The sequence below is a fragment of the Lissotriton helveticus genome (genome assembly GCF_964261635.1).
Source record: "Lissotriton helveticus chromosome 1_1 unlocalized genomic scaffold, aLisHel1.1 SUPER_1_unloc_10, whole genome shotgun sequence".
NCBI classification, from domain to species: domain Eukaryota; kingdom Metazoa; phylum Chordata; class Amphibia; order Caudata; family Salamandridae; genus Lissotriton; species Lissotriton helveticus.
The window spans coordinates 4,152,045-4,177,108 of record NW_027611649.1 but is presented as its reverse complement, the minus strand read 5'-3'; the positions used below and the strand labels follow the sequence as shown (position 1 = coordinate 4,177,108).

The 25,064-nt window shown below is 44.8% G+C and overlaps 1 long non-coding RNA gene across 1 annotated transcript; it reads left to right on the top strand.

Moving 5' to 3' along the window:
• The first annotated feature begins 1,964 nt into the window (after window positions 1-1,964).
• Window positions 1,965-19,319, top strand: LOC144805460 (uncharacterized). The gene is made up of 4 exons (XR_013605523.1): window positions 1,965-1,988; window positions 7,701-7,818; window positions 9,448-9,578; window positions 18,773-19,319. It is a non-coding gene; the product is annotated as an uncharacterized LOC144805460 (long non-coding RNA).
• Window positions 19,320-25,064: the final 5,745 nt, after the last annotated feature.

Sequence of the window (25,064 nt, the reverse complement as noted above, 5' to 3'; positions counted from 1 at the left end):
CTCCTCAACCTCGTTTGTTGATAATGAGACTCAAGGTGGCACCCTGTTAATAAAAGGGTCGGATTAAAAAGCAGGCTCTTGGTAAATAGTGGAAAAGTGACTTTCCCAGGAAGTGCTCATTATGTTGCAGCTGATGGGAGTTAACGGTTGTCCCATTGATCTTAACTCTTTAATGGTAGTCCAAAATATATTCCCATTATTTAAGCTGGCAACATTAATGAGCGCATACCAGTGCTCACCTAATAACTGTTCCTTCCTATTAGCAATAGCCTGCTTATATGTCAACCGTAAGGACTTGACCAAATCATTAAACCTAGGGCTTTGAGATAGGGCCTTGCAGAGCTTCCTGTTGACAATTGAGCACTCCTGATTGAACCATCTAGGTTCGCGCAGTACTGTACAAAAGGGTTTAGACAGCGAGGATTTAATGGCTCCACTGAGTTTGGTAAAGGCGCTGATAGCCACTGGGTGTGCAACAGGGCCTCTAAACAGATGTTAATAAGATTCATGTTTCCACTAACCAGTTTAGAGTACAACCTTGCAACATTCCAGCTTAAGATGAGGAGGTCTGAACTTGCTGAGGCCTTCCTTTGCATAGGGGGATACGTGGGTTGTGGGAATAGTACACTCAGTTACTGGCAGGGCATGAGGTAACCTAATATCAGGATCAGTATTTTCCCCAAAAGTTGATAATCAGTCTTGGGTCTCTAATCCAGATAAGGCCTGGAACCTATTAGAGGTAGTAATTCAAGAGTAATTGTTGGTGAAAGGAGCATGACTTGGTTTGTAGAAATAACCAAGGGGTAGTGCGCTTATGTTAGTGCTATTAGGTGGTGAGGGCCATAGTTGTCACTCACTTTCAGTGTCGTCCGGGCCTTGCTGCCTTCAACCGTCTGCTGTTGCCCTGCTGGGCATCTGCTGCTTGTTCTCAATACTCTAAGCACTTTGCACCCAAACCTGCAGTGAATCCCCCTGTAGGCCAGCAGCCCTATCTGAGCCTGGAGCACTAGATGTCTTCTTGGACCACTGCGTCTAATTCCTGCACTATGTGCTTGCAGGCCATGGCCTCCGGTTTCCTCTGACTTGGCAGTCAGCTCCAGAGAGACTAATCCATGCCCGGGCCCCTCATCCATTGGCACCTTGTGATTCTTACAGCGTTACAGTTCATATCTAATTCCCCTTATTGGATATTGTCATTTTAGTGTCATTTTGTTCAATACATTTTACTTTATTTTTCTATTTCGGTTTGGGTTTTTCATTGTTTTGCATTTTGACTTTTACTTGTTTTGTTTCTGCATAAATGTTTTACATATTACCTTAAGTTAAGCCTGCCTGTTCGGTGCTTAGGTACCAGGGGGTTGATCCTAGGTTAATTGAATGGCTTTGAAAGTTCACTCTGACAACGGTTGTGATTGTTCCTCATCTACCGCAAATAATAATTCAGTTTCTTACAGAAACTATCTGAAATTATCTGCAAAACAGGCAGTTGATAACCTACCAGGGTTGAAACACCCTGTGGACAAATTGGAATATGGGACGAGTATTGTGTGGCAATAGAACCTCTAAAAAAATTCAGCTTGTAGACGAACCAAGAATCACACTTGAATGTCACAACTTTTAAAAACACGGTAGTCAGGAAAGTGTGGCGAATATATTGCAGCTCTTTGCATTTTGACAGCCCCAAGCAAATTTGAGAACAGAGTGCATGTATGTAGCAGAGACAAGTGTTCACCCAATGTGAGTGGTGAGATTCGCATTGCAGGTCTGCCTGAATTTGTGATGCTGCTGACATTAGAGTGTCTGCTAAAAGCGATGGCGTGGCTGGTGGAACTATAAAGCCAAGTAAGAGAAAGTTATCTTCCGATGCCACAGTCTTCGTGACTGAGACCAGTAATACTGAAGCCTCTGAGACTCACAGCAGTAATTTCTCCTTTCAGAGTGTTATTGCTGCAGATGGAGTGAAGCCAAGAAGTAAGCACATTACTAAGGTACCAACAAAATTTAATATTGTTCATTTGTATTAACTGTTTCTCTTTTGAAGCATTTGGAAATGCATTTTCTAGTTTTGTTGCTTTTTGTTTAGTTTTTTCTTGTAGGCTGTCACCTTTGGTTTAATGGGAAAAATGTTGTAGTGTGTGACCTTAATGCTGCAGTTTGAATTTCATCACCATCATTTGCTTACCCTGGAGAATCTCCAGGGTGTAGGAGGTTTGCTATTTCAGAGTTCTTTCTTCAGCATCTGGGCAGTTGTCACTCTGTGGCTATCTGTGGTCCTGTTTTTCTGCTCTTCTTGTAGTAGCTCCTATCAGAGCTTCATCCTCCCGCCAACGATAATAAGATGCCAGGCATCACCCAGCACACAACACAGCCTATGATGGGCTAAGTCCATCTGCTTGTCACAGTTAGAGCGAGGATAAAGTTCTCTGGACCCATCAGGCTGTGATTGTAACCTAAGGACTTAAGATGAAATGAAGAGCTTACCTCCTTCCTGAGTGGCTCCAGTCTGCTGTGTGCAGACCCAATAGCTGGGCGCACCCTGGAGTATGTATGTATAAATCATATTATGTTGGAAGTAACCTGCAATATAGTGACAGGCAGCACCCTGCCATAGAGTAGGATTTCTCATAGTATTTTATTTCCTGACACATTAATGGAGATTGTCTTTTAAAAGGCAGAAGAACAACACTGACCATACATTTTCCTGGGTTTGTCTTTAAAATGACGTACACATTAGGAATGGCATTTCGTTCTGCTGGAATAATAACACAAGTTATCTTGCACTCTATGTTGTTGCATGGATTTTTGGCCGCAATGCATTCCATGTTTCATTCAAACGTGCTTTCTACAGGGCACATACATGATTTGTTGCTGTCGAGAAAAAATGCTCCTGTGTACTGTGGCAGACTCAGAAATATTGAAAAACTTCATGATTTCTCTTTCAGCACTTCATAGTAAAACCTTTCAATTTTTGACTCAATCATTTGGCAGAAACATAACTTAGTACCATTAAAATAGTTGTGATGGGGAACATTCATGTGGGGTTAGGACTGGCTCGACCAGAGTGCTTGCTGACTTTGAGGAGTATGGAGTTGACCACCTTCCTTGGCCTGGTGTGGAACGAAGCCAGCGATGCTTTGCTGCAGGCTCATTTGCCCTGATAGCTGGTCAACAGTTTAAGGCGGAGGAGGTGAAGAGCTGGCTAAGTGTGCCATGAAGTTGGCATTTCAGTACATCCCTGAGAAGTGAGCTTTGAGTCGATGTAGAGTTCCTCTTATACCACGTGCAGTTCACCCTCTCCAAAGCCTCAATAATCCCTGGGTGAAAAGGACGGCTGATTCTGATTGGGTGCCTGATAGTTTTCCAGAAACTCATGTTCTTGATTGTTCATGTTTGTCAGTAGTTGATTATACTTTAATTTGTATGTTTTTAAAATGTGTTGCGGTGATTACGACCGCCTAATTCTCACCTGCTGACCTTCTTCGTGTGCTGGTCCCTGTTCCGCCACAGCTTGTGCCGGTTGTGCGGAGGGACAGGAAGCACCTGGCGCACCAGCAGCGTCATCAGAGCTGCCCGCCCCCTTCCCTACTTAAACCACCACACAGCGCGGACGTGTGCAGCGAGATTGGCAACCTTGCTGTGTGTTGCACTTGCGCTGATTACTGAGTGGGTTCGGGGATTTAACTCCTCACTGGAAACGCTTCTCTTGCTTGAAGGCCAATGGCTGTTTTACCTGCGTACTTTTTTCTAATACTTTGTAGAGTTTTAAACATTGCATGCGGTGACTACGACCACGTTTATACTTTAATTTGTGTGCTTTTAAAATGTGTTGCGGTGATTACGACCGCCTAATTCTCACCTGCTGACCTTCTTCGTGTGCTGGTCCCCGTTCCGCCACGGCTTGTGCCGGTTGTGCGGAGGGACAGGAAGCACCTGGCGCACCAGCAGCGTCATTAGAGCTGCCCGCCCCCTTCCCTACTTAAACCTCCACACAGCGCGGACGCGCACAGCAGAGCGCCGGCGTCGCGCCAAAGGCAAGCCCGTCTGCGCCCATCCGCGCCAGGACGCCGCCCGTCGCCCACACCCCATGTGGATTTTTTAAATTTGCGTGGCTCCTAAGTGGTCCGTGTATATTAACCATGATCTGCTATAACTGGCAGGATCTGCTCTCATTAAACCAGCATAATCTAGTAGATTCCCAGGTAGTCTGTCCCACTGCCACCCCTTTTAGGAATGATTCGGCCAGGATGGCTGTCTCCTCTCTATTGCGTAGGGGCTCAGAGGAATTTATGTCCGAAAGTTCGCAGGAACTAAGCAATATTAGTACGAAAACGGACCTTAATTTACTCACTGCTCTCTATCTTAATACTAGATCTATCCCTAAACATGCCTTAGAGCTTTGGTGCCTACAGGACAATCGGTAACCTGACATCTGTTTCTTTACGGAAATGTGGCTCCATAATCAGGCTTCCTCTGATATTGCTACGGCATTCCCCAGTGAATACCATCTGATTAGGCAAGATAGAGTTGGAAAACAAGGGGGAGGCATTGCAGTAGCCGCAAAGGCCCCCTTAGAGATTACCCGGCTTGATTCGCTCTCCAACGACACGCTCGAAATTTTGATAATTAACATAAAATACAACATGGCAGCGGTCGGCAGAGCAGCCCTGGTATATAGACCCCCGGGAGGTAAATCCGAATTCGCCAACAATTTGTTAGATATTTTAGCCTCCTATGTGCTGGCTACAGAGAATTTTATCTTATTAGGTGACTTCAATCATCATGCAGAGCTATTATATGACATGGATTCTTGCCATTTAATCTCAACCCTGGAAACCCTGGGACTAACTCAGCGGGTACAAGGCTCCACTCACCAAGCGGGTCATTTATTGGATCTAGTATTTTCCAATATGACTGATTTAAACTGTGACCCCCCTTTGCAGATGATCTGGACGGATCATTTCTTAATACATTTTAATTTTCCTATACCTTCCAGGTCATGGACTGCTACCCAAAAAGAATCCGTACTTATCCGACCTTGGCATAAACTGACTCCTGAGGCGTTTCAGATGCATTTTAAACCTCCGGACAATAGTCCTAATGATACTGGAACAATGGCTATTCAATTAGAAACGTCTATTAGAAACACGCTTGATGCAATTATCCCGGAAACAAAAGTTAATTTGAAAAGAATCGCCTCACCTTAGTTTACTGAAACTCTGAAACAAGAGAAAATGGACTGTAGATCGGCGGAGAGATTATGGCCGAAGTTCAGAACGCCTGAAAACCGCAAGAAGTATAAATTAATGCACTTTGATTATATGAAACATATAAAGGCGGCCAAATCTCTTTATTTCACGCAAAGAATAATTAAGGCCTCCCAATCCAGCAAAGATTTGTACAAAATACTCAGGGAATTTACCACTCCTCAGGTGGAGCAATCAGAATTTGTTCCCTCCTTGGAGTGGGTGAACTCACTGTCCTCCTATTTCCATAGTAAGATCCAACTAATATATTCCTCATTTCCTTCCTCTTCTCAAAAAGTGGCTTTAAGTGGGGTGGCTTCTTCCAGCTCCGAGCCCTCCTTTGAAACCACTGATTTTCCATCCATGATAGAATTTTAGCCCACTTCCCCAGCAGAAGTGCTATTGGCACTCAAAAAAATAAAATCAGGATCTCCTACCGACCCCCTGCTCAGTGCAGTGAGCTATTCCCGTTGCTGACTGATGGTCTGACCAGTATTTTTAACGCTTCCTTTGAGAGCGCCTCCTTCCCCAGTAGCTGGAAACTGGCGCAAGTCAGGCCTATTCTTAAAAAGCCTAACAGTGATCCCTCTATCCTGTCCAATTACAGACCAATATCCCTACTACCATACTTTGGTAAGGTTCTTGAATATTTGGTCAACAAACGTGTGTCTTCCTACATTGAAACACATGCACTTCTTGACCCGTCGCAGTCAGGTTTCCGTGCCGCTCATGGCACTGAAACCGCAGTAATTGAAATAGTGGATAACATCCGACTCTCCTTGGATAGGGGCGAATCAGCCATTCTGGTATTATTGGATCTTTCCGCTGCCTTTGACACCGTCTCCCACAGCATTCTGAAACATCGGCTGTGGGAGGTTGGTGTCAGAGGCAATGCTTTGGCCTGGTTCGCGGACTATCTCAAGGATCGTTACTCTTATATCAGGATGAATTCTCATGCATCCGCCACTATCCCTCTTTCTGTGGGGGTCCCACAGGGTTCGATCCTTAGTCCCTTATTATTTAACCTTTATCTCTGCCCTCTGGCCCACATTATAAAATCTTATGGCTTCACTACGGTGTCTTACGCAGACGTTACTCAGGTACTTACCACCTGTAGATCTAATTCCCAGGAAACCTGTACTAGTTTTAAACAATGTATGATTCACATTAATAGTTGGATGAGTGAAAACAAACTTCAACTCAACTGCAGTAAGACCGAAATTTTGCTATTCGGCAAGGCCAAGACCTTCTGGTCTCAGGACTGGTGGCCTCATGATCTAGGGCCCAGCCCTGAGCCTAAAGAAGCCGTAAGAGACTTAGGGATCATGCTTGACGGGGCTCTTTCTATGAAAGTTCACGTCAACCAGGTTGTCGGGACTTGTTTTGGAATACTTCGCCAACTGCGTAAAATCTTTAAATGGCTCCCACCTGAAGCCAGAAAGCCCCTGGTCTAGGGATTGATCGTCAGCAGGCTTGATTATGGAAATGCCATGTTTGCCTCCATAAATGAGAATCTGCTGTCTGAGCTACAAACCATCCAGAACGCGGCCGCGAGGCTATGTTGGGATTGCCTCCTAGGTCTGCCTCTAAACCCATTCCTAAAAAACTGCACTGGTTACCTGAGCGCCAAAGATGCCATTTTAAAATCTTGAGTTTAACCCATAAACTCCTTCACAGCATCGACCCATCTTACTTAGCAAAAAAATTAGTGTGGTACACTCCGTCCAGAGCCCTTCGCTCCAGCTCAAAGTTCTTGCTGTCTCAACCTAGAGTCCGGACATCCAGGAATGGATGCCGATCCTTTTCATATGTGGCCCCCCAACTATGGAATAAGTTACCTAATCATCTTCTGTAGGTCTCCAATTATTTGGAGTTTCGAAGGGGTTTAAAGGCGTGGCTCTTTCCCAAATAAAGTTTCACTGTGATGTATCTCAACTCTGTTAGGTCAATGCCTTTCTTCTGCAAAGCGCCTTGAGACCTCTTTTGGTGATAAGTGCGCTATATAAAAGCATTTGACATTTGACATTTGACAAACACGCCCAGGGGTTTTATCTCTTCCGTTGACATGAGCTGCAATAAAAGTTTCTTTGTCGTTGCAAAAAAATATGAACAGCCAACGAGCCTCTGTAGGTCAAAGAATGGAAGGGCTGGGGAACTGTTAGTCATCTCACTGCTAAGCAGAGCAGTGTCATGCTTCATCCTCCGTCAGGCCTCTGATTTTGACCAACATCGCGTAGAACACTGGTACTTTAGAGACCATCCTTTTATGGAGAAAAACAAAACTACAAGTCCCATAAGCAATAGTGGTGGAAGGTGTCACGCGTGACCTGGGACAACATCCGATTCAGCACATCCAGTTCCATTTTTTAAGTATTTGACACAATATTGAATTTATAATCTTTGTTTTTTATGGTCATGAGTCACCAGAATACTAAAAATGTGTATTTTATTTTCAAGGTCAAATAAGTAATGGTCACCAGCTTGGAAGCTCTGTTAATTCTTCAGTATTTGTCATTGATCTCCATGTGTGGCTGATTTGGGTCTGCCCCTGCATCATTCCTGATAACTCGCACAGGTAAGGAGCTTGTAGCAGCAACATGATAACCCCATACTCGTCTGTAAGAAGTGCCCTCCTAGGCAGGTATCCGATCACTTTTGTGACACAAGGAAGGGCCAATATCTGCTATGTACATTTGTTAAAAAAAAACAGTCAAATCACAGTATACTGTTCCTGGATGTTCAGTCCCAGCGGCATTATCTGTAACTGAACGCAGACACCCTAGGAAGCATGTGCTTTTAAGACAAGTTGCGTTCACTCACCTGAAGGTGACATGCTTCATCATTGGGCTATACTCCTCACCTAAGGGCGCTACACTGCCTGGTGGGCACCAAAAGAGGGCACTTTGTCGGAGATCTTTTATTAAGTACGCCAGATGAGCATAGTAGGACGGAGGATGTTGTGTCATAAGATGTGGGATTGGTGAAAGTCTGAATATAAGATCAACTATTGACCATTTGCTACAATATAGTTAATGTGATCTTCCTGGTCCATGTTGAGATCAAAAACGGTGGCAGAGAAATTGAGGAACTAATGACCCCTATCACTGTGTGAAAGTGTTGATCACCTATGGACCTGCTGGTAAGCTGGGGTCTATACTTCAGGTCAACCTTTTTCATGCCTTCTGTAGTCATGGAGCAATCTGTTGGCATTTCATCAGGACCAAATATGGGAAAATGGGTAAATGTGACCTAATCTTCTCCACAGCGTGAGGAGCTCTGTAACTCAAAGCCCTGCACCGTGCATAGGTGAGAAGGTGCCTAGTATCATCTTACTACTACAGGTGAGCGCTGTCTAACAGAGTGCACTAGTAACGGTAACCCTCATAAAATTCAGGACATATTGACCTATCCAATAGCGAGGACGCCGCATCAGAGGGCAACTGGTTTGAAAAGCACATGTTTCCTAGGGTGCCTGCGTTCAGTTAGAGATAATGTCTGTGGGACTGAACCTCCAGAACAGTATACTGTGAGTTGATTTATACGAAGAATGTGTATACTGGACTGTCATTTTCCTCAGCATCTCTTGTGCTATGTAAAATAATACACAACACACCTGGAGGCCAACACATTTATCATACATTTATTTCAAAAATAGCAAAAGGCCAAGCAAACTAACAAGTGACAATTGTCTTTGCAATGGACGAGAGCATCCACCCTAAAGCAAGTTGGAGTATATAATGCTAATGCTACACAATGTATTTTTATACACTTTTCTCCTAATACAAGTCAATGAAACATGAACACGTGATAGAAACAGTTACTGAAACAACACTAATGAGTAGGAGGCAGGATCTTCTCTCGAAAGGAATGTAAGGAGTCCGTGAGGTGCAGATAAAAGATACACAGACAAGCTGCAGAATTCACTGTTTCTGGAAATAATACTTATGTTTGTCAATATTCAATTTATTAGAAGATACAGGAAAGTGTGCCGATGGACATCACTAAATAAAATGGTTCTGGCCCTAATAGAATCATGTAACCTTGCAGGCATATTAAGGCGAACAGTCACATCAAATTAATATAAGAATATTGTAATTTGGTAATGTAATATATCAATGCACGTTGTGGCATTCATGTGTAACCAATTATCGGTATTAAGGAAACCAGTATATCCAGTTATGCTTTCTCAATTCCTTCTTCCTAGAGGCCACCGCTGCTGCTAGCCAGCCGTATTCAGCAGTGCCTCCTGTGACCTGGAATCATACATTTAATCAATACCAAAGGTCGTCAATGCTTCTAGCCAACTCCGGTCACTGGTGTCTTTCCAGTCACAAGGTAAGGTGACTCCTCCTTTCGGTGATAGTGCGGATGGGCATCAACTCCATTGTTAGATTGTTTTTTACCCTAAACGGGTTCGGATGTATATTGCTGGGCTCCGAACCCGCTCTTCGGGTTCCCCTCAGTGCTCAGTCCACTCTACCCTCAACGGTATTGTTTCAGTACGCGTTTCCGTGTTCTCCGCATTTCAAATTGATCGGCAAACTCTTAAATTCTAATAGAAACCCTCGTGGGCAACCGTCTGGCCTGCTGCGTAGGGCCAGCCATCTGCAAATGGAACGGACTCCATTCCATTTCTGTCCTGGATGCCACGCCAAGTACCCTCGCACCGACCTACATCAAATTTGTAACTTGTGCCTCTCTCCGGTGCACAAGGAGGAAGACTGCATGCTTGTAAGTCGTTTCGGTCCAAGAGGACTCTACCCGATCATCAGGCTCGATGACGAGAGAGGCAGCGTCAAAGCATTCAACACACTCTGGATATCTTCGGGGAAGAATCTGACCAAGACGAGATAGAAGCGTCCGCCGTAGAAGAAGAGACCCATCTCTATGCCAGAGCGCAATCGTTGGGGCATGCTGGGGCAGCCATGTGATTGCAATTCTACGTCATGCCAGTACCATAGGCGACTGACCACATTTATAGGTCTTCTTGCGCCCTTCTGGCATCTAAAGAGGCCAAATAAACAGCATGTGGGTATCAGCTCAATACTTAGTTTTGTTGCATGCAGTATTACTTCGAAAGCTAGTTGCCAGAAGGAGTGTATTTCATCGCAGAACCATGGTTAATGTAAGAAATCGGCCCCCACAGTGTTGCAGCACAAGCATATAACTGGGCAAGACCCGACCATTCGATGAGGGTCTTGTGGCGTTAAGTAGGTTCTTTGCAGAAAATTATAATGTATCAGTCGAAAATGGGCATTACTAGAAACTATGTGTATTAGTTCACAGGCCCGCTGCCAGTCTTGATCTTCCATTGGAATGTTAAAGTCTAAATTACAGGCCTCTCGGGCCCGTGTGTACTGTCTACGGGAAACAGCCATAACAACGCAACTTTTACTACGCATTACCATCACAACGCAACCATTACAACGCAGGTGCCATTACAACGCATGCCATTACAACGCATGCCATTACAACGCATGCAATTACAACGCAGGTGCTATTACAACGCATGTCATTACAACGTAAGTATAGGTAAGTATTTAATTTTATTAATATTAATATTTATTTTAATTTCTTTTAATTTAATAAAATTATTATTTTTTTAAATATTTTTAATATTAATGTAGTTATTTTGGGTTTTAAGAAATAATTAATTTAAAATAATTATAACATTTTAAATATATTTAATATTTTTTAAATTACAATTTTAACCCCTACACTATCCAACACTTACCCTACTATTACACCCCCCTGGAGTTAGAATAGTAATTTAAACCCCTACACTATCCACACTTACCCTACTATTACACCCCCCTGGAGTTAGAATAGTAATTTTAACCCCTACACTATCAAATACTTACCCTACTATTACACTCCTCTGGAGTAAGAATAGTACATTAAAATATAATTTTTAAATTAAAAATATTAATATAAATAAAATATTACTAAAATATTATCAAACATAATTTAAAAATAAATTAATATTATTTGAATGAAATACTTACCAAATACTTATGTTGTAATGGCATGCGTTGTAATAGCACCTGCGTTGTAATGGCATGCGTTGTAATGGTTGCGTTGTGATGGCATGCTTTGTAAATGCATGTGTTGTAATGTCATACATCCACTGTCTACTGTATCTGATCACGTTGTTCTGTAAAGATGCATAGTTAGGTGTCTCCACGCTCCATAGGTTAGCAGTATCGCAAGGGTTTGAGTATGCAGCGGAGCTGTCGGATAGCATGGACAGGTGTGCTTAGTTGTGTCTGCCAAGCACCACATGTTGTTAAAATTGCCCCTGGCTTAGACCAAACTCTTAGCGGGTATGTTTACAGGCGATAAGTCTCATCTGGGTACAATTCACCCTATTGCTCGCACCCCCTCCCTCCATGCCTGGAAGGACATACTGAGTGCCATCTGCCTGATTGGTTTTAATATCCAGATTGGGAGCTCCCTATGGAATGGTGCGCGCTTAAGTACTCTCACTACAAACCATTGCCATACTCTGGCCGTCTGTCGCACAATATATGGAGTATCTTTCGGTGTACCTGATTCCTCCATTAACAGCTCTGGAAGACAACCAGCATCCACCATTCCCGCCAAGAGCCGCATTTCCCAACTAGGGTCTGTGTTGAGCCATCGAGCTGCGTGTTGCAATTGAACGGCATAATATTAGGGGTCCAAATGTGGGACCTCCAATCCCCCGCTGCATACGTCCTGGTCAGTGTGGCCAAAACCACTCTGCTATGTGTAATGGCTGTGTTGAAAGATTTAACAAGACCATGAAGGGCATGATCGGTAGACTTCCTCAAAAACTCAAAATAAGATGGGATGTCTCACTTCCATGCCTGCTTTTTGCCTATTGGGAAGGGCCACAGAAGGGAGTGGGGTCCTCCTTATTTTAGCTTCTGTTTGGGTTTCCTGTTGGGACCACTGTGCCTTGTGAAGGAGGGATTGGAGAAACCTCTTGGTGAACCTTAGCAAGAGATAGTGGACTATGTGCTTGGCTTTTGCTCCAGGATGTATGAGTACGTGGAAAAAGCAAGCAAAAACGTTGCGGCCAGCCTAGAGCTCCAGAAGCTCTGGTAATGCTAAAAGGCTGCTATGGTTGAGTTCCAGCCGGGGCAGATGGTATGGGTTTTTGGGCCTGTGGCTCCTAGGGCTAGGGCTCTGCAAGGTAAGTGGAGTGGACCCTACCCTGTCCTAGAAAGAAAAGGGGCGGTCACCTACCTGGTAGATTCTGGCTCTGACAGGAGTCATAAGAGGGTCAACCATGTCAACCGCCTTACACCCTACTATGACATGGCAGATGTGACCATGCTCATGTTTCCAGATGAGAATCAGGAAGCAAAGAGTGAACCTGCCCCTGACCTGTCCAACAATCCAAAAGAGGGGTCAGTGGAAGGTGTGGTCTTGTCAGACACCCTACCTGCCCATCAGGAGGCTGATTGCAGGCAAATCCTAAATCAGTTTAATGAGCTCTTCTTTTTGACCTCTCCCCAGACTAGCTGGTGTGTCCATGATGTAGACGCTGATGAAAGACTACCTTTCGAGAATAAAACATACAGGCAGACTGAACATGTGAAAGAGAGCATCAAAGCTGAAGTAAGCACGATACTGGAATTGGGAGTTCTAAAGCCTTCTGAGAGCCCCTGGCCCTGCCCAGTTGTCTTAATCCCCAAGCCTCATAACCAGGATGGTAAGAAAGAAATTAGGTTTTGTGAGGACTATTGGGGCATGAATGCTGTGACCAAAAGCAATGAATACCAAACTCCTTGGGCAGATGAACTTATTGACAGGTTGGGAGCAGCCAAGTATCTGAGTATGTTTGATCTCACATCAGAGTACTGGCTGATAGGTTTGACTCCAGGAGCTAAATAAATATCTGCATTTTTAACCCTAGATGGGTATTACCAGTTCACTGTAATGCTCTTTGGTTTGAACAATGCATCTGCCACTTTTCAAAGGTTGGTGAACTAAGCCCTTGCTGGATTGGAATCCTTGAGTGTAGCCTTTCAACACAATATTGCTGTCTTTAGCTCCACCTGGCAGGATCACCTGATCCACCTTAGTAAAGTATATGAGGCTCTGAGAAGTGCAGGCCTCGTTATCAAGGCATTCAAGTGCCAGATAGGGCAGGGAAAGGTTGCATACTTGGGTAACCTTGTGAGTGGAGGCCAGGTTCAACCCTTACAACCCAAGATCTAGACCATTCTGGACTGGGTGGCTCCAACTACCCAGACTCAAGAGAGGGCCTTCCTTGGCTTCACTTGTACTATATGAGGTTTGTGAGGGATTATGGCACCATTGTGGCACCCCGCACAGAACAAACTTCCAAAAGAATGCCGACAAATAGTGAACTTGACTGTGAGCTGTCTAAAGGCTCTTGAAACACTGAAGGAAGCAATGTGCTCTGCAGCTGTTCTGAAATCTGCAGATTATGTCAAGCAATTCATTGTAAAGACGGATGCCTCTGAACATGGTACAGGAGCAGTGCTATCCCAAAAACATGACCAAGGGCAAGATCAGCCAGTGGCTTTCATCAGTAGAAGGCTAATCCCCAGGGAGCGGCATTGAACTGCCATTTAGATGGACGCCTTTGCTGTGGTTTAGTCCCTTGAGAAGTTTAGGTCAAACCTGTTTGGCTCTCACTTCCTAGTTCAAACAGACCACAGGCCTCTCCGATGGTTAATGCAAATGAAAGGTGAAAATCCCTCATGGCTAAAGTAGTCCATCACCCTACAGGGAATAGGCTTTGAAGTGAAACAGAGACCTGGGACTGCCAATGCAGATGGACTTTCCAGGTTGTCCCATTTAGACGATGTTAAATGCTATGCTATGTTAAAAATACTTATAAAGCGTGCGTACACCACAAGGTTTCAGTTCGCTGCGGACAAGGGAGTCCTGCCGCTAAGTGATTCATTCATAAGTCTGGCGAAAGAGCCAGGTCTTTAAGATTTTCCAAAATTGAGAATATGATATCATCGATCTAATGTCCTGAGGGAGAGAATTCCAAAATTGAGGGGCCAGAACCGCAAATCTTAGTTCCCCCAATGTCTAGTGTTTAAAGGACGGAGTAGCTAGGGGATTCCAATGGGAAGACCTAAGATCCTGAATGTGGATATATCTCTAGACCCTAGTAAATACAGACACTGGGCAGTTGCCATGGAGAGCTTTAAAGAGGAGGCATCCCAACTTGAATGCACTGAGTTAGACTACCAGAAGCCAATGTAACTTTTTCATAAGAGGGGTGACATACTGCATTCTTGGCTGGCAATAGATTAATCTAGCAGCCTGGTTTGGCACTAGTTGCAGTCTTTTAGATTGATATGCCGGAATGCCAAAGTAAAGAGTTAGTGTAGTCAATTTGAGAGATGGCTAAGGCTAAAGCAACTTGGGTAAGAGCTTCAGTAGTGAGAAATCTGCTGTTCCCCAGTAATGGGGAATCTTTCATAGATTCACATGCTTGAATTATTGCCTGTCGTCGAAGTGGGAGTCCCAAGGTACATAGAATAGCAATAGCATAGCGAAAGCATAGTTAAAAGAGCAATAGGAAGTATTGTAACATAGACGTTTACAGGAAAACACGTGTCACTTTAATAACTTGTCCAAGTCATTAGATATGGTCCAAACTCCAACCAATCAGGCGACAGCACCCTCTGGAACCTTCTCCTCTGAGGCTCAGGCTCTCAGATTTTCTACCGCACGTCGTGTGAAGGGAGTCTCCCTGAGCTTTGCTCTGTACCTCTACCTTTTCTCTTCAGAAACTCTTCAGAATATCTTCACTGCTTTGTCTACTACAAAGAGGTCACTCATCAGACACTATGAGTCTTGTGGGAAACTCCGGCTTCATTCCGAAGACCCCCACAAAAATTTGTATCTACGGCCTCCACCCTGAAAGTCAGGTGAGAGATTGTAAAATTCTACAGGACTTTCCCTCAAAAGACTTTAAGAGGCAGAGAGGGACGTCTACCTCTGTGGTTACAGAAACTCACGACCAAGGATAACCCCTTATCAGGTGTTGAGAGTGATTCCGCTCTCAGGACTGTCATCTCTAAGAATAGGGCTAGTGAGGCGGAGATGGTATCTACTAAGGTGCTCAAGAAAGACCACACCTCTACTCATGAAGGTCAGACTTCTTCCTCAAAAAGGGCTCCTGCTCCTTCTAAGGGACTACCTGTGCCCTCTATGCCTCCGAGATCTGTCTCTAAGTCTCAGGCATCTAAGTCTCTTCCTGAGACAAATTTGCCTAAAAAAATGGGTCCCTTGTCGACGAAGACTTCCGTCGCCACTGCTACAACGACTACTTCCACCTTCTCTTCTCCTCAACCTACAATGATTATGTCATCAGAGTCCTCTCCATTGACGTTTGTCATGGTGTCGGTGAAGCCTCGCTCGTCTGCCACCTCCCTCACTTCGTCGTCAATGAAAAAGAGGACTGTCTCCGGTCGGTCGTCGACAGATGCCTCTTCGCCGGCGAGACAGTCGATGGCTCTCAAGGCTCTACCTGCTTCGTCGACGGATGCCTCGATGTCTGTAACGACCTGACATTCCCAAGATCGGGGACAGACACCCACAGAACACAAAACCACTTCTTGTGAGTTTCAGGATTTATTGATAGTGTGCAAGGTAGCGGGAAGTATATACATAGAATGTTATTTTGAATTCACCAGGTCTGTATTCGTTACCCCATTCACAGCGCTGGTGTTATGCACCGTCCTCCGCAAGTACAACGGTCCCGTTGTACGCCAACGGAGGGCACTGTGCTAAAAGCGGCCGACAATGCCGTTCGATAGTGGTGAGGGGTCTTGATCTCTGACGTTGGGGTAGCAGACGTGAGGAAGGTGGGAGTCGCCCAGCCGGGTTCTCTACCACTCCTTCCTTGGGGATACGGGGAGCAGCCGCTCTACCGGTATCTCAATCAGGCGATTCTCGCTGCTTATCACCCAAGAACCAAAAGAGAGAGGTGGTTGAGAGCAGCCGCTCGATCAGACCTACCTCTGGATGCTAGGACCGTGGAGACGCCGCAAACTCCTCCCGGAGTGCGTCTCAACACTAATCCCTGACTAGTACAAGGACGGGGGCTGGGAGCTACGGCTCACACCAACCTCCGTTTACCTGGCCTCCGAGAAGACCCTTGGACCGGGCTGGGAGCAGCCGCTCCTACCAGCCTCAACTCGGGATCCTGAGCCGAGCCTCGCTGACTCGTCAGAGTCAGAGGACGCTTACGCGCTGCAGACCACTGTTCCGCAAGTAACAGAGACACAGGGCGTTCCTAACTCCGTTCTCTTGAAGATCCTTGATAGTTTCAACAGTCTCTGCTCACAGAGCGCTCTGCTTCAGGATACGTCGGCTTTGGAGTCTAAATATCCGACACGGCGTCCTTTCCCTTTCCGCCTATATAGGCGGTCCTTCATGTTATGCAACACGTCTATAGGTGTTGCGTAATCTCGCCGCGCTAGGCTTCCTGGGATTTGTAGTCCGCTCTGCCAGCAGCACGCGACAACGGCAAAGGCATGACGAGGGCAGGAAATCATGACAATGTCGAAGGTTGCCTCGTCATTGACGGGTGCTTTGTCGACGATTGCTTCGTCGGCGGTTGGCTTGTCGGCGGTTGCCTCATCGACGGTTGCCTCGTCGACAGCACAGAAGCTTTTTCTTACGGAACTTCAACCACGCTCTTCGTCGTTGACCGCTGAATCGGTGGCGGCATCCTCGGTTCCACCTTCAGCTTTGATGTGTCTAGTCCTCTTGAAATCTTCAACAAAACTTTTGCCGCCTTCAGGAACGACGGATGTTTCCCTATTTCAACGTAGGAACTCTTCTTTGGGTCTATTGCCAACTCAACCATCACCAAATCTTCCTGTGTAGCTTTTGACTATGACGCTAATGAGGAGGATTTGGAAGAGGATGACCGGTTCCGTACTGCTCGTACTCCTTCCGAGCTTCTCATCAAATGCCAAGATATTGATGATGACCAAGGATATGATTATTACCCTGAGCCTAATACTCAACCACCACTTGAGTATCCAGCTGTGCAGATGCCCATGTCTCTCATCTCTAATTTGCAACATATGCTTGATTACTACTGCTGTCGATTTCCTCCCTCGGAGTCGGCCTCATCTGTCCCACAGATGCCTCTTCCTCTGCCTTCATCGATCATCGGGCCGACCCCTCCGGTGGCATCAGTGTCTCATCACCCGGAGGACGCACACACAACTGACGACGACAGAGAAGGGGAGTGGGTGATAGATCCCTCCTTACTGAGTAGGACAATTATCAAATTCATACTCTGTCACCTTCCACTCCAATTCCTGTTGAATTTCATTTGACTCATCTAATAAGAGGAGGAGCTGGTTTATATTAATCAATGTACTTTGTCCACCTGTTATAATTCTGTTGAGGCTTTCTGATCCCCTGCGTGGGACCAAGTGATGGTGTAATTTTTGCCTGTGGACTGTGGAAAAAAAAAATGAATGAACACATTTTTGACATAAATCAGATGGCAGGCCAAGGCTCCTCTGTGCCTTGCAGCAGCCGCCGCACGAGCAGCACCACAAGCGACTTAGCGCCGCGGTGCCGGCAGCGTCCGTTCCTGCCCCCAAAGCAGATCTGTAGAACTTAAAGCGCCCGTATAACCGGACGCGGGTGAAGCGGGAACCGCTCACAAAACAAACCCTGGCAGTCGTCCCAGGCTCCGCTCCGCTTGCTCGTCAACTCCTCTTCGGCTCTGCCCCTCGGCTCTAATCGATACGCTCTGCACTCAACGCCGAATCACAGGCCGACAACAAATGTGAACACCAACAGAGGGAAGAATTGTGTGTTTCCCCCAGTTGGTGAAAAAAACCAGCATAAGTCTTGGCTGCTTCTGCTGCACCCAGAGTCTTATCCGTCTTTTCAGTCTAATTTTTCTGTCTGGAAAAAGATTGTGTCCTGGTTTTCTGCACCCAGTAAATCCAGGTGCAGAAAAACCTAACAACTGATAATCAAGTGGAATAAAATAAACACATGAAAGTCCGCCTTCATTTCATTGCCCTTGATTCATACTCCGGACCATAGTTGAGGGATATGTTTAGGCATAGTCCTCGCAGCACACAATAGATTTGCTTGAGGCAGAGGCCAAAACTCAAAAGTCAGGAAACCAGATACAAGTAGGTGGTAACTCAGGGCAGGGGAAAATGCCTGTTGTCCGTGGAGGAGTCATTCCGTTCCCAGAAATCTGCATTACAAATTAATTAATAGTATATATTTTTTAATATTTGTTTGGTGCCAGTCCATATGACTTTCAGAAATGCCTTTGGGATTCTATGTTGCAACTTTATAGGGTACATGTATCCTTTGTGAGCTTAATAAAATGTTGAAAATTCTACAAATCCTCACTCCTACATCCAATTACTCTCATTCTACCATTCTACACTCTACTCTGTCTGAAAAACAGCTCAGCATTTTTAAAATTCTGCATTGATTTGGCTTGTAAATTATATTTTTGGAAATGCACATGTATTAACTATTTAATTTTAATACTATAGGTGATTGAAATTACGGACGAAGAAAGCAAGATTTGAATGTCAGTGCCAGAAGAAGGATTATTTTGAAAAACTGAAGGACATCCAGCATTCTACGTTTAAACAATTTCCAGAAATCTAAGTGTGGCGAGGAAAGTACTATACCTGTAAGTGAAGTCTCTAATTTTGCATTTCATTAACCCAGAGCAAAGCCATATCTGTGCACACAGCATCAGAAATAATGTAGAAAGACTGCTTCAGCATCCTCATCTGAAATATTATCAGAAAGACAAATTGCCTAAGCATGACAGAATAACGTTCATCTAAAGCATCATGTAATTCTAGAGAGGAAGCACACACTGCATAAAAAGTTACAACTAAAGGTTTCTTCTGCATACCATCAAAGAAAAGACGCTGAAAGAAGACTCCGAAGCTGACACGTTAACAACTAAGAGATTGGAAAATCGCCTTTGTTCAACAACCGTTTTAACCAGTTATGCAAGTTTGAGACTATCTGCCTCGGGATATAACACCTTGACCCACTCTGCTCACTCTTGCGAAAACCTTAAAAATTCACCACTTTATTGTGTTCATGACCATCTCAGATTGTTTCCTTTTTATTGTGTACTGTTCTGTAATTCTATGTAAATCACCTCAACATTATCTGTTGTGCAGTAGTGATATGTAAAACTGTTAAATATAAAAATGGATTAAAAGAGAACAGTTGCGCTATAGCTAATGTAAATAAATCCTCATCTTCAGAACTACAAACCTTAACCTTACCCCAAACATAGAAAGGGTAGAAGGAACTGATGTTCTGCGACTAATGATCCACAATAGTACTGTGCACGTTCTAACGCCTTCAGTTACTGCCATTACATCAGAGCAAAAAGGTACTTATCAGTTTAATCATTAAATATTAGACTAACACCTTATTACTGCATTGCTAAGAACCTATACAAATCGATTTGAGAAAAACTTCAGTCACAAATTAAGTTGCTGCCGGAGAGGCTATAACCTAAAGACTATTATCTGCTAGGAAAATTTCAACAGGTGTTACAGGACTGCTTCCCGACATTTTTTGCTCAATTCAAGTGTTGAGAAATTTACACACAATTTCTTTTAGAGATAAGTGCTGAACATTATCTAAACAAGCCCGACTCTAAAATCGAGGCAAAATAACCGAAGTTGGGGAAAAAAGTTACCTGTGTCAAAAAGATACAGCCATAAATCTTATCTCACAGAATTTGACAGAATGCACACAGGGGTAAACCACTTTCAGTGCAAAGTATGCCAAAAAGTTTCAGGCGTAAATCTTATCTCACTGAGCATATGAGAATCCACACTGGGGGAAAACACTCTCCGTGTAAAGTATGCCAAAAAAGTTTCAGGCGTAAATCTTATCTCACTGAGCATATGAGAATCCACACTGGGGGAAAACACTCTCCGTGTATAGTATGCCAAAAAAGTTTCAGGCGTAAATCTTATCTCACTGAGCATATGAGAATCCACACTGGGGAAAAACCTGTTCAGTGCTCTGAATGTCAGAAAAGGTTTAGTTTCAAACTGAGTCTATATCGACATGCATTAACCCACTCTGTGGAAAAACCTTACCAGTGCGCTGAATGCCCAAAAAGATTCAACCAAAAATCTCATCTCACTGAACATATGAGAATCCACTCTAGGGAAAAACCTTACCAGTGCTCTGAATGCCCAAAAGATTTAAAACTTAAATCACTATTAATGGCACATGTGAGATTCCACACTGGGGAAAAACCTTATCAGTGCTCTGAATGCCAGAGATGTTTCATTGACAAATGGAGACTCGCTAAACATACAAGGACCCACTCTTGGGTAAAACGTTATCGGTGCACTGAATGTGACAAATGTTTCAGTGAAAAATGCAGTCTCGCTCAGCATATAAGAACCCACACTGGGGAAAAACCTTATCAGTGCTCTGAATGTTACAAATGTTTCAGCCAAAAAAGCAATCTCACTGAGCATATAAGAATCCACACTGGGGAAAAACCTTATCAGTGCTCCGAATGCCAAAAATGTTTCAGCCAAAAATCTCATCTCACTGAACATATGAGAATCCACTCTGGGGAAAACCCTTATCAGTACTCTGAATGCCAGAAAAGTTTTTGTAAGAAACAGAGTCTATCTCGACATGCAATAACCCACTCTGTGGACAAACCTTATCAGTGCCCGGATTGTCAGAAATGTTTCAAAGACAAAAGCAGTCTCACTCAGCATACAAGCTACCACTCTAAGACTAAGGAAAAACTTTATCAGTGCTCTGAATGCCAGAAATGTTTCGGTAATCAAAGCACTCTGACTCAGCATACAAGAACCCACACTGGGGAAAAACCTCATCAGTGCACAGAATGCCAGAAATGTTTCATTGACAAAAACAGTCTCACTCGGCATACAATAACCCACACTGGAGAGAAACCATATCAGTGCACGGAATGCCAGAAATGTTTCAATGAAAAACGCGATCTCACAGTGCATATAAGAACCCACACTGGGGAAAAACCTTATCAGTGCTCTGAATGCCAGAAAAGGTTTTGTTACAGACAAAGTCTTTCTCATCATGCAATGACCCATTCTGTGGAGCAACCTTATCAGTGCTCTGAATGCCAGAAATGTTTCGGTAATCAAAGCACTCTGACTCAGCATATAAGAACCCACACTGGGGAAAAACCTTATCAGTGCTCTGAATGCCAGAAATGTTTCCGTTTAAAAAGTAGTCTCACAAAGCACATAAGTACCCACACTGGGGAAAAACCTTATCAGTGCTCTGAATGCCCAAAACGTTTCAACCGTAAATCACTTCTAACTGTACATGCGAGATTCCACACTGGGGAAAAACCTTATCAGTGCTCTGAATGCCAGAAACAATTTAACCGTAAATCACTTCTAACTGTACATGTGAGATTCCACACTGGGGAAAAACCTTATCAGTGCTCTGAATGCCAGAGATGTTTCAGTGACAAAATGAGACTCACTAAACATACAAGGACCCACACTTGGGTAAAACGTTATCGGTGCACTGAATGCAACAAATGTTTCAGTGAAAAAAGCAGTCTCACTCGGCACATAAGAACCCACACTGGGGAAAAACCTTATCAGTGCTCTGAATGCCAGAAATGTTTCAATGAAAAAAGACATCTCACGTTGCATATAAAAACCCACACTGGGGAAAAACCTTATCAGTGCTCTGAATGCCAGAAATGTTTCAGTATAAAAAGTAGTCTCACGCAGCACATAAGAACCCACACTGGGGAAAAACCTTATCAGTGCTCTGAATGCCAGAAATGTTTCAGTATAAAAAGTACTCTCACACAGCACATAAGAACCCACACTGGGGAAAAACCTTATCAGTGCTCCGAATGCCAAAAATGTTTCAGCCAAACATCTCATCTCACTAAACATGTGAGAATCCACACTGGTGAATAAAATTATCAGTGCTCTAAATGTCAGAAAAGATTCAGAGGTAGAGATGGTTACAAGCGCCATAAGAAAACACACTGTAGGAAGGTGGATATCTGACTATGGTTACCCCCAACTTTTTGCCTAGTGTTTAGCTGGTTTTCGACTTAGTTGGCCTGGGATCCTGCTATTCAGGGCCCCAGGCTATCGGCTCTCTCCTTAAAATGGACTCCATGTACCTTAGGTACATACACAATTGGATATTGGTTCACCTTATGAGTCCCTGTATAGTGTACCCTAGGTACTCAGGGCATAGGTGCAACCAAGGCCTACCAGGGGCTGCAGCATGTTTTATGCCACCCCTGGCTGGCCACCCAAATAGACACAACTGGCTGATCACTCAGCTGGGGCAAGGTCGTGTAATTACCCCTTGCTTAGGTGTAGTATTCCTATACCTACATACATATAGATACATAGTAACCTATAAGTCACTCCTATGGCAGGCCTTAACAATCCTGAAGGCAGAGTGCTTGGTTATATGTGAGATGGTGCTCTAGCATGAGCTTAGCCTGTCTGCAGCGTTCGGAACTACTTCCTTATAGCTGTTCTATAATATTGCCATACTATATACTCTTAAGTGCATTATAATCCTCGCGGTTAATGCTAACTTTGGTTTGGCTTTATCGAAACATGTCATGTAAGGTGTCATACACTTTGGAATACTACCCCCCTCGCCAATTCTGGCGACGGGGGTAGCATTCCACTCTTCTAGACGGAGAAGACATGTTACTTCTGACGATCACGGTTAAAGTTAACCAGAGCCCCAGCGTTACGAAATGGATGCTGCTGCCCCAGACACAAGTCTGGCCTCCTGCTGCTGGGAGTCCTACCAGCTAGGGAGACCTGGACAATAGGTTTACTGCCTGGAGAGGTGCGAGTACCGCCCCAGACAGGAGTTAGTGTATTAGGACAGGGAGGGTTGAAAAGAAACACACTGCCTGGAGCACTCTAGGTGCTCCATGCATACCCCAGTTCAAACCAGTTGCTGGGGCACCCCTGCCCCAGCTCTGGCACGAAACTGGAGAAAGGAAAGGGTGTGTAACCACCCCCCTTCCTAGTCCCACCCATAGGAAGGACCTAGTAGGTAAACCAGCCCACTTTAGTTGTATAAAGATAGGAGCTGACCCAGGAGACCTTAGATTAATCCTGGAATCGAACTGAAACTCTGGACCTTTCGACATTCACCTGAGCTGAAGACTGAAGAATCTCCCTTGTGGCCAAGAAGTGACCACCCTGGGCAACCAGGCACCATCCAGCAACTTGAAGGCTTGCTTTGCCCCCGTTCCCGCCGGAACCCGAGCGCAGTGCCTGACAAGATCCTGACTCCCTGAGCCCTCTGACCCCACTGCACGACTCCAGCACAGCTGAGCACCGTGGACGGCGTTGGACCTCGTGGACCGGACATCTTGAAAAGTCCTTCTTCTTGCTACCAGCGCAGCTCCTGAGGCATCCTCGAAGCTGTGCACTGGGGACTGAGACACTCTGACACTGAGCACCACCTGCACCGAAGATCAGCCCTCCACATTCCACGTGTTCTGCGTGGGGCCCTTCTGCTTGTGTTCTACCCGACGCGTTGTCCCGGTTGCTGGCCAGTTGGCTAGTAGCCCTGTGACGAATATCCTTTAAGAAATCCATCGCTGGTCTGGTTGCTCCAGACTTGCACTTGCTTCCCTGAAAAGGTGAAGTACCTCAGACCCTCCTGGTCTGCACCAGAAGCTTTTTGTGTATCCTGGATGGGTTACCTTTGCTTAGGCTTGTTGGCTCTGATCTTGAAGTCGACTCCTCCTTCTGCGAGAACCTTCGTGGGACAGCTCCTCGCTAGCGCCTGGTCGTCCTCGACCCCTCCTGGTCCGCGTGGCTGCAGAGACCAGCTTCACGACAGCACCTGATTGCTCCTCGACGACGTCTAGTTTCTTCCTGGTTCCACCCGGTCACTGGCTAGTGACCTAGACTCTGTCCCCTCTGCTTTTAGGTCCTTCTTCAACTTCGATCCACCCTTGGATCCACCCGGACATCTTCCTTCCTCCTGGTCGCCTGCAGCATCTTTCTTCACGGCTCCATTGGAATCAACGGCGAAACCCGACACACTTTGACACCTATGCACCCGCAGCCTGTGGGTGAGGTAAAGCGAGTACTTTGGTGCTCCTGTAGGGATTGACTATCCTAGTGTCCAGATTTGCTTGTAGTTTCCTCCTATCTAAACCGGAAGTGTCCTAAAACTATATTTACTTACCTTTTAAGTTCCCATAGACTTTCTATTGACTCCCACGTGAGTGTTCCGACTCTGCACGCGCCGCCTGTGGGCCTCCTACTCCTAACCTAAGGGTCAGATAGTGTTGCCCCAGCGATGCCCTAGGCCTTCTCCTTTCACAAGTCGTGGTTCTTATACCACTTAAAATTAGTATATGGTTTTACACGCCCCTAGGGCCTAACTGTAAATTGTGCTATTTAAAGTATTTCTAAGTGTAACTTGTTATGTGCTTTTGCCTCTTTCCTCATAAAGAGTTCAGAGGAGTGTGTTAGTGAATAAATACATATATATTTTATATATATCCTGTGTGGTGCCCCTTTCATTTGGTATTCAAGGGGTTACGTATGGTAAAACAGCTGGCTTTACATGCCCTCTAGAGTTATAGCCTAAGACTGCTCTGTCCATGCTACCCCTAGGATAGCTGGTCTATAAGGTGTCACGTGTTTGTAATTATACCTTCACACTGTGTTAAGTTAGCATGAGCGTTTTGCAAGTTTAAAAGCCATTTTCCTTTTCTGCTGCCTCTGCACACGGCACATTATGTTATTACAGCTTTTCGCCCAGTTGCAT